Here is a 16,756-nt window from a genome sequence, read left to right on the forward strand (position 1 = left end):
CAGTTTTAGTAAATGGTGTGAAATCACAGGCTCTTAATATTAAAAGAGGAGTACGGCAGGGATGCCTCTTGTCATCACTGCTTTTCAACGTTTACTCCGAAAGAATTTTCAGAAAAGCTCTTTCTGAAAAACAAGAAGGAATACTTGTGAACGGTGAAGTCATCAATAATTTGCGATATGCGGACGATACAGTACTCCTAGATTCTAGTCAAGAAGATCTGCAAACACTACTTGATAGTGTCGTTGAGAGTTGTAGGAAGGCAGGTCTGGATCTGAACATACGGAAAACCAAAATACTCGTAATATGTAAAAAGCAGCATATAAAACCGTCTATAAATGTAAATAATACCAAACTTGAGTAAGTTGACAAAATCGTTTACTTTGGCCAGCAACTAAATTGTAACGCAGAAAGTCACGGCGAAATTAGATCTAGGATAGAGCAGGCTAGAGCCGCTTTTAGAAGGATGTCCAAGGTGTTATGTAACAGAGACCTAAAATTGGCATTGAGGATCCGCCTACTTCGCTGCTACGTGTTCTCGGTCTTACTTTATGGTGTCGAGTCCTGGACTGTGAATAAAATCGATCTATATCGCCTTGAGGCTTTCGAAATGTAATGCTATAGAAGAATTTTAAAAGTTTCCTGGGTGGAGAAGATTCGAAACTCCACAATACTAGAACGTCTCAGCAAGACTACTGAGATCATAAAAAGCATCAAGCAGAGAAAGCTGGAGTACTTCGGACATGTAATGAGAGGTCCCAAATATAGGTTGCTACAAAATATTATGCAAGAAAAAATAGCAGGCAAACGCAGTCCAGGACGAAGAAGAACCTCATGGTTGAAGAACTTGCGAGATTGGTATGGTCTTGATACAAGCATGCTATTTAGAGTGGCACTGAATAAAATTAAGATAGCTATGATGGTAACCAACGTTCTGAAAGGACATGGTACATGAAGAAGAAGAATTCTGAAAATTCCTTGGACTCTAAAAATCTCAAACTAAGAAGTGTTAAGACGAATTGAAGATGGCAGAAAGCTTATGAACACAATTAAAATAAGAAAAACGTCGTATCTGGGCCACATACTCCGAAATTATAAATAATTTCTGCTACACGTCATCATGCAAGGAAGAGCAGAGGGGAAGAGAGAAGAAATCCTGGCTGAGGAATATCAGAGATTGGACTGACCTCAGTGTTGAACAGATATTTCACATTGCAAAAGATAGAGAAGCGTTTAAAAAAGTGATCGCCAACCGTCGTCAGAAAACGGCACAAGAAGAAGAAGACCAATAGTTATACATATATACGTTCTTCACGCTATGTGGCTAAAATAATATAGATAAGCTCTTTTTACTTTTGTTAATAGCCTGTCATTTATAATATGTAGGTAGCTCTTCCAGAATTAAAAGGTTAAATAATGTGTTGTGTTATTTCTTCTTCTTCTGTAGACCCACATTTCGTAGGCTTCGACCTTACTTCTATCGATTTTTTTAGAGTCCATGTTTCAGCTTCCTATAGTGCGCTGGGAAAATATGGGTATTGGTCAATAATCTGAGCTTAGTATTTCTTGTTACGGTTCCCTGGAAGCCTTCTGCTATAAACCTATCGGACTGTAGCCAATCAGCTTATTGTGCATCTTCGATTCCCTCATGATACCCATTCCAGGATGTGGGGATGTGGGGGGGGGCGAGATGATTTTTTGATGATGATAGTCGTTATTGCCACAAGAATGTCCATTTTCAATATAGAATCTCTAACGGTTTTCGATATAATTGGAAAAGTTCAATTTTGATTTTGTAACTTCAAAGGGCTGTAACTTTTTTTAAGTACACATTTGTACCAAGGTGAGTTCAATCGAACTATTTGTGGTCCCAGAATGTGATTTAATTTAAGACCTACCTTTTTGTTACACCCTGTAAGTCAAGCTGCAATAATAACAAAAATGTAAAAATTTTCTCAACGAGTACCTTCTCAAAAACTTTTATTTTTTTAAACCAAAACTGTATGAAAGGAATCCAAGTTCCATTTTCTAACTCCACTTTCATTCCAAGAATCTTAACAAATGATAAACGGAAGCAAAAATTCAAAACCGCACAGACACGAGTAGTGTATTCAACGACAAAATTTCTGAAAACCTAAAATAATACACGGCAAAGGTATTGTGAAATCTTCAGAGGTATCCAACTGTGAAAACAACCCCCATTTAAAAGGCAAGAAACCAATTTTTGATCATACAATAGCCCCCTGCGTGCAAGCGGACACTCGAGTCAATTTAGAAAGTGATTTTTCAGAAGGCAGCTGGTGCAAGGTGTTCTACGATTTTTTTTACTTGATTTAATTTGCAAATTTTTGGTAGATGTTATCTAAAAAAATATTAATGATTAATGGTGGTCCATTTAGATGTTATTTATATAAAAAATTAGCTTATTACATGCAAAAAATAGACTCACCACAAATAGGAAGAAAGTTGTAGCATGAACTTACTAAACAGGAGTTGTAGAAAATATACATACTATAATATGAATGTAAGTCTCAAAATTTATTCTTAAATCTATCTATCTATCTATCAATCTGTGTAGTCCATCTTATCCATTTTAGGACATAAGCCACAATTAAATTGAAAAAATAATTTTATTAACGTTTCGAAGCCCACATCGGGTTTCGTTGTCAAAATACAAAATACTACTAAAATAAACAAAAATGTTGTTGCTAAGTAAAAAAATTCTTCTAATAATTTATTTAATCTGACTCATTTATATTGGCAATTCAGACGTATATTATACATTTTAAAGTAAAAGACTTTAAAATGATATCGCCAATATTTATGAGTTGCGTTTCTGGGACGACTTTACTAAAAGATAGTTCATTCGATTACATGAAATCAATCCCAACTCAAGAATATCCGTCACAAAAAATCATAGCATGTGATCTGTCTTTAAAAAGACAACCAAATGTAAGACCAAATACTTACGATGTCGGGATAGTATCACGAGGTTTTTTCCTGGTTTTCCCTCGTGATTTTATTACTATGGAATCAGAATTTTACTGCCATAGTTGCATTTGGTTGTCTTTTTAAAGACAGATCATATGCTATCATTTTTTGTGACGGATATTCTTGAGTTGGGATTGATTTTATGTAATCGAATAAACTATCTTTTAGTAAAGTCGTCCCAGGAACGCAACTCATAAATATTGGCGATATCATTTTAAAGTCTTCTACTTTGAAATGTATATTATACGTCTGAATTGCCAATATAAATGAGTCAGATTAAATACATTATTAGAAGAATTTTTTTACTTGGCAACAACATTTTATTTTAATAGTATTTTGTATTTTGACAACGAAACCCGATTTGGGCTTCGAAACGTTAATAAAATTATTTTTTCAATTTAATTGTGGCTTATTTCCCCTCTAAATAGTTAATCATAAAAATGCCACAAGGAAATAGCTTCAGAACAACATTTTAGGACATTCTTGTCTCCATTTGTGTCTGTCCTGAGCTAAGTCCTGAGTATGGTTTCCAGTCAAGTATTCCCTTGTTTCATACCTATCGTCCCTGTGTCTGATGTTGTGCTCCGCAAATGTCCATTTAGATTTGGCTAGTTTTTCTATTAGGGATCGTTCAAGTATTACGTAACACAATTTTTTAAGATTTTTGACCCCCCTCCCCCATGTATCATATTGTAACGTATTCTGTACCCCTTCCCCTGTCTAAACGCTACGTAAGTTACGTAACGTAACACCCAAGTTTCCATTTGAACCTAAATGAAGGTACAATTCAGGGGTTCACCGTAAAAAATAACCGAAAGGTGGGAGATTTTGATTCCGTAGTTTTTTTATTTAAGTTAAAAACAATGCGCCGTAACCTTTTACGAGGCCCCCCTCCCCCCTAACTGCGTTACGTAATACTTGAACGCCCCCTTATCTACATCTTTCAGCTTTGTAATATTTCGATTCCACTCATTTCGTTTTTGGTCCTTTAAGTGAATTTGCAACATCTGTCTTACCATTGCTTTCTGTGTTTTTATAAGTTTATCCATGTTGTTCTTGGTTAGTGTCAAAGTTTGCGCTTCATACGTGATTACTGGTAACACACACTAATTGAAGACTTTAGACTTAAGATATTGCACATATTTCTTATTCTTCAGGATGCAGCTCAATTTGTCAAATGCCGTCCACAAACAAATATACCAATTTGTTGCCGTCCACCAAAATATAACAAAACAAGCCAAAATAAACGGCAGTTACAAAATTGTGAATATAAGTTTATATGTAGTGACTGACTAACACTTACATCGGTCAAACTAGAGAATTTTTAACAAACGTATAGCAGATCACAAAAGTTCAATAATAGAAAAAACATTCTTTGTATGCACTTCATCTTCTCGATCATAACCATTCTTTTAACGACTAATTTAAAATTCTTCGTATTCAAAACATGGACGTAATATCTTTATTAAAATTTATATAAATTAAGGAATTAAAAAATGCAGAATAACTCTGAAGGACACAATGAAAAATACGTCACGTACATCACATACATTAACCTTCCGATGACCAACCATTTTTTGTTACACGGATGACCAAGGGGGGTAAAAAATGACCCCTGTCAAAAATGACTGTTGACAAAACAAAATACGTTCTTTTAAGAAATAAAATAATGTATTCGTAATTTTAATGTTAGTATTGTATCAATAAATAATAAGTGATAAATAAACATTAGTTAAACATATTTTAAGTCCAACTGAACAAAAATAGTAATCATTATTCCGAACATAGAACTAAAGAAATTTTAAAATATACACTAATTTACGTCACCACAGGCTTAACAAACAATTTATTTTTTCAAGATTGGAATGTTTCTTACAAACAAATCCACGTAATAGACGGTATTTACTTAATATAAAATTAGGAACATGTAAGGCCAAGGGAGTTTGTCTTTGACCCCAAATTCATAAAATATATTTTTTTTCGTAAAATATAGGGAATTTTTTTATTACAAAATATGAGGGTATCTATTGTTGTAGAATAGTTTTTTTATAGAAAAATTCAAAAAAATTAAATTTATATCAACGACAATGAAATGGTAGTTTTTCATCACCCTGTATATGACCGGATTTGTTTAGAATTTAATTTTGCTTTTAAACAAGTGTTTCGGAAAAATTAAAACGATTAGTGATAATTATTCGACAAAATGGACGGGGCATTAACAAAACATTTCGGTGATTAGAAAGTGGAGAGAGCGTTGACGGGACAATAACGTTTTTAAGATCCTTCCGGGAAGGTATTTTAATGTGGTATACAAACTGTATTATTTTTAGTTGTAAAAGTAGAAAGTAGAAAATAACTAATTATGATTTTCCTTGAAATTTGACAAAGTGGAAAAGTTATGTGGAAGAATATTGGGTTTCTTAAGAAATAAATTGTTTTGAGAGAGGTTGTTGTTGAGTGGACGAAAAATATCGGGAGAAGGGGTAATGGATGTGAGAGTATGGATTTGAGAGAAAAATAAAGGCAGTGTGTAATGAACATCGAGAGAAGGCAGCCGAGTTTTTTTAAAAGTGTAGAATCAGTGTGGAGTTGGTGTGATCAGCCTTTGCGAGCAGAATCGAGTTGAAACCAAGTCGTCGACCGGTTGAAGAGCTAATTTTCCTGGTCCGAGGGAGATTCCTTTATTTTGTCTAGAACGAGTAGCTGATTATTATCCGGTTGTGCACAAGATATTCGAGCAAGTCCTGTTTGTTTTTCTTGGAAGCAGTTTTGACGAGCGGGACTTTTTCGCAGCAACCAGAGAGTACGTGTTGAGAGAATCAAGGACAGAGCAATCCAGAAAACGAGGGAGTGAAGGTTAGTCAAATCATTTGTCTGAATGGAGAAAAGTTATTTATAACAAGACCATATTTTGTTTACTTGTTTATTGAACAATATTTTTGTAACACAGTTAGTCATTTCAAATTTGAGAAATCAATTCAAAAGAAAAAAAGTAAAATTCGTTCAATTTAGTATGAGTAAATAAGAAATTAATTAAATAAATAATTTTGTCAAAACAAGGAAATATCAGAGTTAGAGTTTTAATTTATTAAGTTAGAGATTGTTGCAACAAAGTTAAATTTTAATATTTTTGAATCATATGTACACGGCATTTAATAAAAACAATAGATTACATTTATATGAATTTGAGTGTTGTCAATTTCCCTGTTTCTACCCTGGAAGAAGTAAGCAACTAGAAATACTAGAAGCCACAGATTACAGGTATTGTATCAAATACAAAATTAGCCCTGATAATAAAATTGATTGGAAAATTTAATTGGAATTTAGTTATGTCTTTACATAGGCAATAAGTAAAATATTTGGATAATCAATCAAATCAAGAATTTGCTAATTAATCTAAATAAATAGAAAAGGTAGAGCATAGCACTATGTAGAATGATTTTAAAGTCGAATAAAAAAATTATGAGTTTAAAATTGAAAATATTTCTGAATTTATTGAATAAAAACATACATTGCGGTCAAAATTTACCCCCACCCCCCCTTGGTCATCCGAAGGTTAAGAAAGGCACTCTGCCAAAACAACTCGAGTGAAAATTAATTGTTATAAATTTTCAATAAGTGTAGAAAACAAAAGTTTTGAGTGTTCTATTAGATAAACGAAACTTCTACATCACTGTAATGATGATTAGCTAATTATTCCAAAAAACGAACATTGACCTCTGCATCTGCAATAATTAGAGTCTTTATTACTGAAAATACAGGAAAAAATACGTACATTGTACAAAGTACCATTGGGTGTACTACTTTTTAGAGGGTACACATCAAAACCCCTATAATGATACTTACATAAAAAGTTCTCAAAAAGCCAAACTGAAATTGGTCGACATGGACTGACTAATTCGTTATAAATTACAGACAAGTTGTAATCATGCTGTCTGCAGGGACATTTCTGATTGGATAATGATATTGACATAAAGCAGCATGTGTTATTAAGGCCTGTTTTCGTCCTCTTTATTCCTCGCATATTTCCCTTCCTCCTTCTTAGAGGTATCATTGTTACTTTCGCGAGCTGTAATCATTGAGGGAAAAACATTTCTGCTCGTCTTTTTAGCTATATCAGTCATCTCAATAAACAGGAGGTGATTAATAAGTGGTGAATAGGCGTAACAAAAGCATGAAATTAGGGAATTATCGTTTTGCACACATAAACTATACACATAAGTTTATATATTTTAAAGTTAAATAGGTTCACATATAAATTGTATATATTCTTCTTCTTCTTCTTCTTCTTCTTCTTCTTCTTCTTCTTCTTTTTCTTCTTCTTCTTCTTCTTCTTCCTCTTCTTCTTCTTCTTCTTCTTCTTCTTCTTCTTTTTCTTCTTTTTTTTTCTTCTTCTTCTTCTTCTTCTTATTCTTCTTCATCTTCTTCTTGGGCCTGCAAAAAGTTATCGTTCCTCGTTTTCGTGATTTTTCCACTAATCGTCTTCCTATTGGGTAACCGTCTCTCGCCATCCTTACTAGTCTATTTGTTGTCACTCCGTCTGATGTGGTCTTCTACTCTTCTATTTCTTACCCAGTTACATAAACGTTCTTCACCTTGCATCTCCGTCGTATAGAACTTCTAGCTATGCCCCATAGTATGTTCTCATCGAAGAGTTTTTCGAACATCTCTGTTGTTTCTAGAATTATGTTTGTCCTGTCTGTGTTAGGTCGTGTATCTGCTGCGTATGTCATTATTGGTCTGAGGAGTTTTTTGTAAATTCCGATTTTCATTTCTTTTTGCGATATTTGGATTTCTCCATATTGTTTCACTCAGGCAGCCTGCAGCTTTGTTTGCTCTATTCACTTGATCTTCCACTTCTGTTTCGTGCTTTTCGTAGCTTGATAGTGTAATGTCTAGATCTTTAAACTTCATCACTTCTTGTTCTATTAGATATCTGACCCTTCTGCTTTAATTTACATCTTAGTAGATTTGCTATTCTATTATCCATGCTATTAGCCATACATTTTGTCTTTTTTGTGGCATTCTTGTGATATTCTGTTTTGTTCTATTATTTTTTAGATTAGTTTAAATAGTCTTTCGTCAGATCTTGTCCTTCGTACTTTAGAAGTTCGTTCGATATTCTGTCCTTTCCTGGTGATTTTCTATTTTTTTAATTTCCTTAATCCATTGCCTTGTCTCAAGCCCAGGATAAGAAATGAGGAGGGTTGTGCGTGAGGTTAGCAACCTCACCACATAAAAATACTATTGGTAAAGAAACCTCTACAAGCCTTGCCGAAATAGGACGGATAAAGCGATGACGAAAATGGCCACAGAACTGGATTTGAGAAAACAATGTTTAGCAGTAAATGGTTGACTTCAATTAGGGCGGTCGTAAATATTATTAAATTTATCTGAGCTGGCCCATTGTTAAGACCCACCCGGAGCGATAAGCAACCGAGGTAGACAGAGTTGGTCTTTTGACAATTATGTAACACTGACTAGACGGTACTCAAATTACGGGAATATGCAAAATACCTATGCACGAGCCCCCTGACCCGGGTGGTCAGGATTGAAGAAAGAGAGAGAGACACAGAGAGAGAGAGAGAGAGGGAGAGAGAGAGAGAGAGAGAGAGAGAGAGAGAGAGAGAGAGAAGGTACTCCTATAATAAAGCAAAGAATCCACAAAATTTACAATAATTACGACGACAAAAACAAAAAAAAACGCATGTAAAATATTTTGCTTTGCCTTATATACCCGAAATTAATGTTTTCAAATGAGTTTTAAAATAAATTAAATCTATTTTAATTACTAAGATTATAAAAAACAAACATTCAAACATATTTAAATTTTACCTGAAACCGGGCCTTTTATACTATTGAAGTACCAGTACAAGTATTGACCATTGAAGTCAACCATTTACTTCTAAACGTACCATACATAGGATGCTGGAATATACGAACAATGTTTGAAATAAGTAAAACACTTAAGTAGGGATAAAAAGAAATGGATAAAAATAACATTGGTATATTATGATTATTTGTAACTAGATGGAAGGAATGTGGAAACACAAGAATTAAACACGACAAAACGGTTATATACTCTGGAAAATGTGGCGAAAAGTGGAAGCATATTTCAATACAAAACGCAATTTCTTTACCTCTACTTCCTCGTGTTTTATTTCTTCATTTGTCGTCATTTCAGGTGTTGGTAGTTCATTATCGTCACCTTTAGCAAATAGAGATCGAAAGTAGTCTGACAATGTTTCCTTCTGAATGTGTTTCGTTTTTATTAGTTCGTTTAGCTTCTTTCTTTATCCTCTGATAATTCCCCATATTTTTTGAGCGTAGTAGAGAGATATTTAAATATATAAAAGCTTGTCAAAGAATATGATATATAGGACATGTCAACTGAAAAATAAAATTGGTCCTTTTTAGAGCAATTTCCATTTTTATTCAGTAGTTCTTGTAAAAGTCTTATCACGAACAGAACATTTTTATGAAGCCAATAACTGTATTGATTTGAATATTCAATCCACATCGAGTCACAAAGGCATGCCACAAAAACCAAAGTTCATTTATTACGGCATCGCAGCCATAGCATAGCACCCTTTAGCGCGTGTCGTGCCGGTTGCATATAATGAAAAAAATTCCACGCAGTCAGCATGACATTTCTGACAGGGTGACAAAGAAAATTAATTCGACACATCTCTGCTGCACCAGAAAACGTCAAGTTCAGGAATTTCCCCTCTCTGAAAAACTAATATAGCTATTTAGGAGTTTAAGCTCTCGTGAAGAGGGTATTTAAGGCTGGTTTTGGGTAAAACTGACATTTATACGTATAATTGTATTTGGGGACAGAGATGGTTCAGCTCATATTTACTATTTAATAAAGAAATCTGTTAACAGAACATGTTTACAGATTCTTGTAAACGAAAATAAGCATCTAATACTTTAACTTATATTTTATATATAATTTTGAGCATTTAACTTGGAAATACTTACCCTATTAGTAAAATTTTTTATATTTTCTCTACAGACTTTTTTATTTACTTTGCAAATAAACTCATATTTCAGAAATAAATTATTACGATTGTAGTTTGTGTCTATAAACCGATAGCTAAAAATAATATGAAAATATAAAAAATCAAAAAATCTCTACCCAACAAATATTTTGACTTACTAAAATCATATCTAAATCAAAGAGAATTTGTAACTAAAGTGGAGGATGAATTATCAAACCGTAACAAAATTCAATCAGGAGTCCCATAAGGTAGTATACTGGGTCCACTTCTTTATGTACTGTACACATCCGACTTACCAACCTCTCCACAAACCACCATTGGAACTTTCGCTGATGACACAGCAATATTTGCAACTGAAGAGGATCCAACAGCTGCAGTATTAAAACTTCAAGAACACCTAGACCAAATTGGACAGTGGTTAAAGAAATGGAAGATAAAAGCTAATGAAACTAAGTCAACACATATAACTTTCACGCTAAGAAAAGACCAATGCCCAAACATTAGCCTTAATCAAGTCAACATACCCCAACAGAATATCGTCAAATACCTGGGGCTTCATCTTGATTCTAAATTAAACTGGAAAAACACATTTTAAAGAAGAAGAAGAAACAAATTGAGTTGTGACTGAAAGAAGCTTGCTATGCTATACGATCTGTTTCGAATGAACTCAATCTAGCATCTTCCAAAATAACATATTTTGCTTTGTTCGAGTCGCATCTTCGTTATGGTCTTCCTTTTTGGGGTTCTGGTACAGCTGCCCAATTCGATGTTATTTTCAAATTACAAAAAAGAGCCATAAGATATCTGTTTGGCCTTAGAAGAACAACACATTGCAGAAGTTACTTCAAAGATCACTGAATTTTAACCCTTCCATTTTTGTATATTTTAGAAACTGTTTGCTTAATTCGTAAACATCTACATGTCTTTCCACCAAGACCTAAACCATGACTACTTCACAAAAAATTCTACTTTTAACGTCTATTTGCCAACACCGTCCTCGGAGTTAGTAAAGAAATCTATATTATACTCAGCAATAAAACTTTACAAACATCACCCTCTACAACTTAAATCTGCAGCACCTTTCCCCAAATTCCGTAAACTGACAAAAGCCTACTACCTATCTGAAAGACCATATTATTCAGTAGAAGATTTTCTTAATCAATAACTAAGAAATTACAGTACCCTTTGCACAAATAGTATTTTTATTATTTTTTTTATTTTTATTTGGGTGTCATATGCAGCAGCTTAACTTTTAAAACATTTTCTATTAATTACTAGGTAGACTATGCATTTTCAATTTATTTTAAACTTTGCAATTGATTATTTGTGTTTAACTTCATTATTGTTATTATTATTTTAAATACATTGACGATTTATGTAACTTTAGTAAATTGGATTGTTATTGTTGTGTTTTCTTGATTTTTATAAGCTTTGTCGATAAAATTGTACAATTTTTCATGACAATAAAGCATATTTCTATTCTATTTTATTCTATAAGAAATTAATTGGCGTATAGGTCGAAAATCTCGACTCTCAATTGAGAACAAACTGCTCATTTATAAAACAGTCATCAAGCCTACATGGACGTACGGTATAGAACTATGGAGTTGTGCCAGCAAATCAAATACAAAAATTATCCAAAGAACTCAATCAAAAATTCTACACACCATCGCAAATGCCCCGTAGTACAATTCCAACCAAACCCTTCATAGAGACCTAAACATACCGTTAGTCAGCACATTAATTCAAGACAGAGCCAACAGACACCACGAGAAATTGGAAGACCACCCAAACCAATTAATATTACCGCTACTGCAGCCACTAAACAACAGAAGATTGCGAAGATTATGGCCCATAGATCTTCAATGAAACTGTGATGTACCTACCTCATAACGCCATATTAGTGTACAATACTATAATAGATGATATAAGTTATTGTACTTGTTATCAAATTAACTCATAGAATATGTAATTCTGATTGTTAATAAATGCATACAAAAAAAAGATATACGTGCTTTTATTTTCTTAACTGTTGTCAACAGTTCCTTTTCCTATTCACTATTTCCAACACTTGATCGTTATTTGATACTCCCCTGATTCATGGTATTTTTCTATATCCAAATTTATGACATTATGAGAAGAATACATAATTGTACAATACAAATAAAAAAATACGCATTACATATTTGGGTCTAGAAAATGTTAAGTGGAGTATACAGTTTTTTTAATCTAATTTTTTTTTGTGTCTATCGAATGTACCCTAGGGTCTTTTCTATGCGGAATAGATTTATACCGGTTATTATATTATATTATACGGTTTTGATTTTTTGGATTGACAAAAATTAATTTTTTTATTGTTAAACAAAGCTATTTGTTTATAAGCCAAAAAACTGTTTATACCTAATTTTAAGACATTGCTGACGCCGCCTAAATAATCCGATTTTATTTCTGTAAAGTGTATTCAATAGGTGGAGCACCTTTTTATATGTTAAAAAAATTAGCCAACTTCTAAATGGTTTACTTTTTGTTCAGAAGGTTTTTAAAAAATTTGAAGTTTTTAAAAAAATTTAGATTTCAAATTTATTATGCAAAATCTATTAGGTAGATTTTAATGAAATTTGGTAGATGGCTTGGGCATGCTATAAGAATTTTCTAAGCGAATTATTAAGGTTCTAAGTGCCACCGAATTGGTTAAAAACTTTAAATAACAACAGGCTTATTTTGACCACTTATTTTGTATTTATTGCTATATTGCAGAAAGGGTAATTCTTTAAGACATTTTTAAACAGTTGTATATCATACAAAATTCAATTATCTTTATTTCATTTCTGTACGACTTTGTTCCAAAACGAATCGCTTGCAAAGAAAGTAGAAAAAATCGATGATTTTCGACAGTTTTAAATATGTATTTTAATTTTTTTATTAACGTTCCGGGCATATTTGAGAAGGAGCATAAGTCAATTATTATTCTGAGCTTCACCGATGAGGCATAAGGATGCTGAAATAGCTATATGGAGATGGTGGTCCAACTCTGAATCAAATATAAACAAAACCTGCCTTGATCTTTTTTACCTTTTTCAATTATTATTATTGAAGTTGTCACCTTACTTTATCTGCAATAATCCGAATGCCACCTCTCACATCCAAAAATAGATGTTTTTTCACAGATCAGTCCTGGTCTATTTGAAGAAGAAAGGAAAAGGTAATTATATATTGCTTTTTTGTCCTCTATCAATTGCTTTTCTATATATTTGTATCCATTTCCTCAAAGCAAAAATAATATCACTTACGAATTTCTCTACGGCCTCGTAAAACCGTAGACTCGCCACTTCTCAGTTTCTTTTTAATCCGACACTGTCTTATAAGAAACAAAGCCCTAATGTTTCCGACAAGCTTGATTTCTCAGTGCCTGGTGGAACTTCTTTTCTAGGATTAACAATATATGGGGAAAGAATGATTGACATTTTGACTGGGGGTTACGACTTTCAGCCTCACATTCACAGTCCCCGTACGCTCTAGACAAAGGATATTATCTTTTTCATTATCCGGGAAAGAGTGCTCTGCTGGAAAACAGGAATATCAGTGAATCACATCGGGGTGCACTGGTGCGTCCAAGGGAATTATGATATTGACAATATGTGGGACAAATTATCTTATATTCTCATTAAAAACGGTTTGCTTCATAATAAAGAGTGGCGTTTTCTCTCACAGAAGAGAGATTTTATCTTTTTCATTAAACCAGAGAGAATACAATGGAGTAAACGGAGTTCTATATATTAGAGGATTATGTGGTTTTGTTCAAAGCAATTAAGAATCAATTGACAATATATAACCGGCTTCCATTGAAGTTTCTAGGGGTAGTTGTTTGTAGGAATAAATAAGTTTGGATTGTTTTCTATACACTGATTTTCATAGACAGGATAAAATATTGAAGTAACAATGGCATACTTTGAACAATATTGAATATGTTAAGCGTATAAATTTTACATATAGCTCCTAGAGCGAACCATGGTCGGTGAGAGAAACCGTGTCTCCCTGTCTGCGTAAAGATTAGATGGATGGACGACCGACGACAGGGTTTGTCACGGACTGTGGTTCATTCTGGGAGCTGTAATTTTTTTTCTTCTTTTTGACCGGCTTACAACTCGGGGTCAGCGTTCGCCGCATTCACTATAGCTCTCCATCTTCTACGATTTTGAGCTTCCATTTCCCATTGTTGTACCCCAATCCTAGATAAATCGGCTTCAACATCATCCTTCTATCTTCTTTTGCAGAGCCTTATCCCCTATTCTGACAATAATTCACATCTTTGATGACCAAATATCATTCTGAGAAGATTCCTTTCAAATACCAGCAACTTATTTATTTCCCTTTGATGGTGACTACATGTTGCATTTCCATTATGTAACAAGTGGGTGAGTAATTCATATGTAAAGTCTTTTTGACTTTAGATTGCCTTTTTAGTAGCTTAGTTCTTAATAATGATGATAGTGAGTATAAATCTCTATCCCTGCAACTATCCTTGCTGAGACCTCTTTTTATGTGGTTGTCATCTGTGACTACTGTCCCTAGATATTTAAACTCTTTGACTATTTCGAAGTTGTGGTCATTAACAGTGCCTAATTGTTCTGCCTAATTTTTGGTCTTACATTTTTGGATACTAGCATCTATTTGGTCTTGTCTTCATTTATTAGAAGACCCAGACTACCTGTTTGCTACTCAACTTGTGAAAACATTTCTCTCACGTTTCTTGTAGAAGAGCGACTGTATCTTCGATGCAATATTCGTGTTCAGTGACCTCAAAAATCCCGAGTTAAAAAATTGTAACTATTTTCATAAAAAATTCTCATAAAACTCCAGGAGTTGACGTAGATACTGTGCACCAGGTACCTCTTGCAGCATTTCCGAAGTAATATTTGTGTTCAACGACCTCAAAAACCTCGGGATAACAAGTTGCAGAGATTTTCATAATGATTTTCCATAAAACTCCAGGAGACGACGTACATTCCGGGATATCGGGCACCAGGTATCTCTTACAGCTTCGCCGACCCAATATTCCTGTTTGGCGACCTCAAAAACCTCCCGACTATGAAAATTTAACTCATTTCCATGATTATTTTCTGAGTTGTGAATTTTTATTTTTTTGAACACTGAGATGCACTTTGGAAAATCCATTTTCCGCCTACAACAATGCAGTTTTCATTTGTCCCTCATGCCAAGTGGTCAAGAATTTTCCTGAAGCTCTCTGAAATCGAATGCAAAAGGTTTTACAACGATCTGTCTTACTTTAGAAAAGTTAGAGGTTTAGGTGGTTTGAGTGCTTTATTTCCTCGTCTAAATGATCTCAATTAGATTTTTTAAATAAACTGGTGCGTAGTTATACATATATCTAGAGAGTAGCAATACTATGATTTTTAAAATAGCAGAGGCGTAGCTACCGCCGTATCAGTCGTATCAATTATACGGGGCCCTCGACATTCAGGGGCCCCGGCGCAGCATGTCGAAACAAAAGTTCCATTAAAAAAATTTAACAAAATATTCCACAACTTCACTATTAAATCGCTTTGAATTGAAACAGTGTGTATTGTTTTTCCCATTTTCGTGTAATGGATTCTTTATCTATATTATAAATTATATGTATGCATATCTAATTGCAGCCGCTCGCCGATATTCCATAATATCAGAACTTTTTTGTTTTCAAGCTACTTTTCATTGTCCATTCACCGTTGGCTCTGTGTAAGACACTGTCTAATGTATAATGACAAATTGCAATTTTTGTAATCGCTTTACCATTGATTATTTGAAACAATGTGTATTGTTTGGGTATATTTTTCTGTAATCTGTTCTTTATCTATAGGTTGTATTTTCTTATATAAATTTCTACGGAATTCGAGGTATTTCTTCTTCGAGGAAACAACTGGTTAGAGCAAATAATACTGACTTTATTCTTAAAAACATTGTATGTGTGGTACCACAGGGTTTAATATCAAGAATCACTAATAATTTAAAAATCAATGGAAATATTTTAATTTCTTCTGATGATACCAGTATCACTAGGAGCAACTCAAATATGCAACTTTTCATGCAACAATAATTTCTGATCTACATAGAATAAAAACCTAGTCCGACTCTAATGTATTCTCTTTTAAGGTGAATAAGACGGTAAGTAGCATTATTTAACACTTGCTTCTTAATAACAGCCAGATTGCTACGTTGATTCTGTAAAATTTCTTGGCATTTTCTTATCGGTTTGTTAAGTAAGGAACTAGCCTCAGCTAGTTTGATTGCATACTATGCAATAAGATTTGTTTTGGAGGAAATCAATTTAGCAACTTCCAAAAGAACATATTTTTCTTTGTTCTTGCCTTATCTTCGATATGGTCTTCCTTTTTGGAGTTCTCATAGATACAGCTGCCCAATTCGATATTATTTTTAAATTAGTAAAAATAGCAATATGAATAACTAAGAAATTACCCTTATGTACAAGTAACTAAAGTATTTTTATCTATTTTTGGGTGTGATACGCAGAACTTATCAGTTCCTAAGGTTGTATTATGCAATTTGAAATTTATTTACAGTTTGTAATAGATTATTTTTGTTCTATTTCACTGTCTCTTATTAAGTGGTAGCGTCTACGCGCAAAATATTTAATGGCGCCCTAAAAATACTCAATTTTTTAAAAATTGTCTCGTAAAATTTTTGTAACAACTCTAGTTGTGCCCCTTAATTGTTGGCGCTTGTGTACGCCACACACATTGCACAC

Source organism: Diabrotica virgifera, chromosome 2, assembly GCF_917563875.1.
Source record: "Diabrotica virgifera virgifera chromosome 2, PGI_DIABVI_V3a".
Taxonomy (NCBI): domain Eukaryota; kingdom Metazoa; phylum Arthropoda; class Insecta; order Coleoptera; family Chrysomelidae; genus Diabrotica; species Diabrotica virgifera.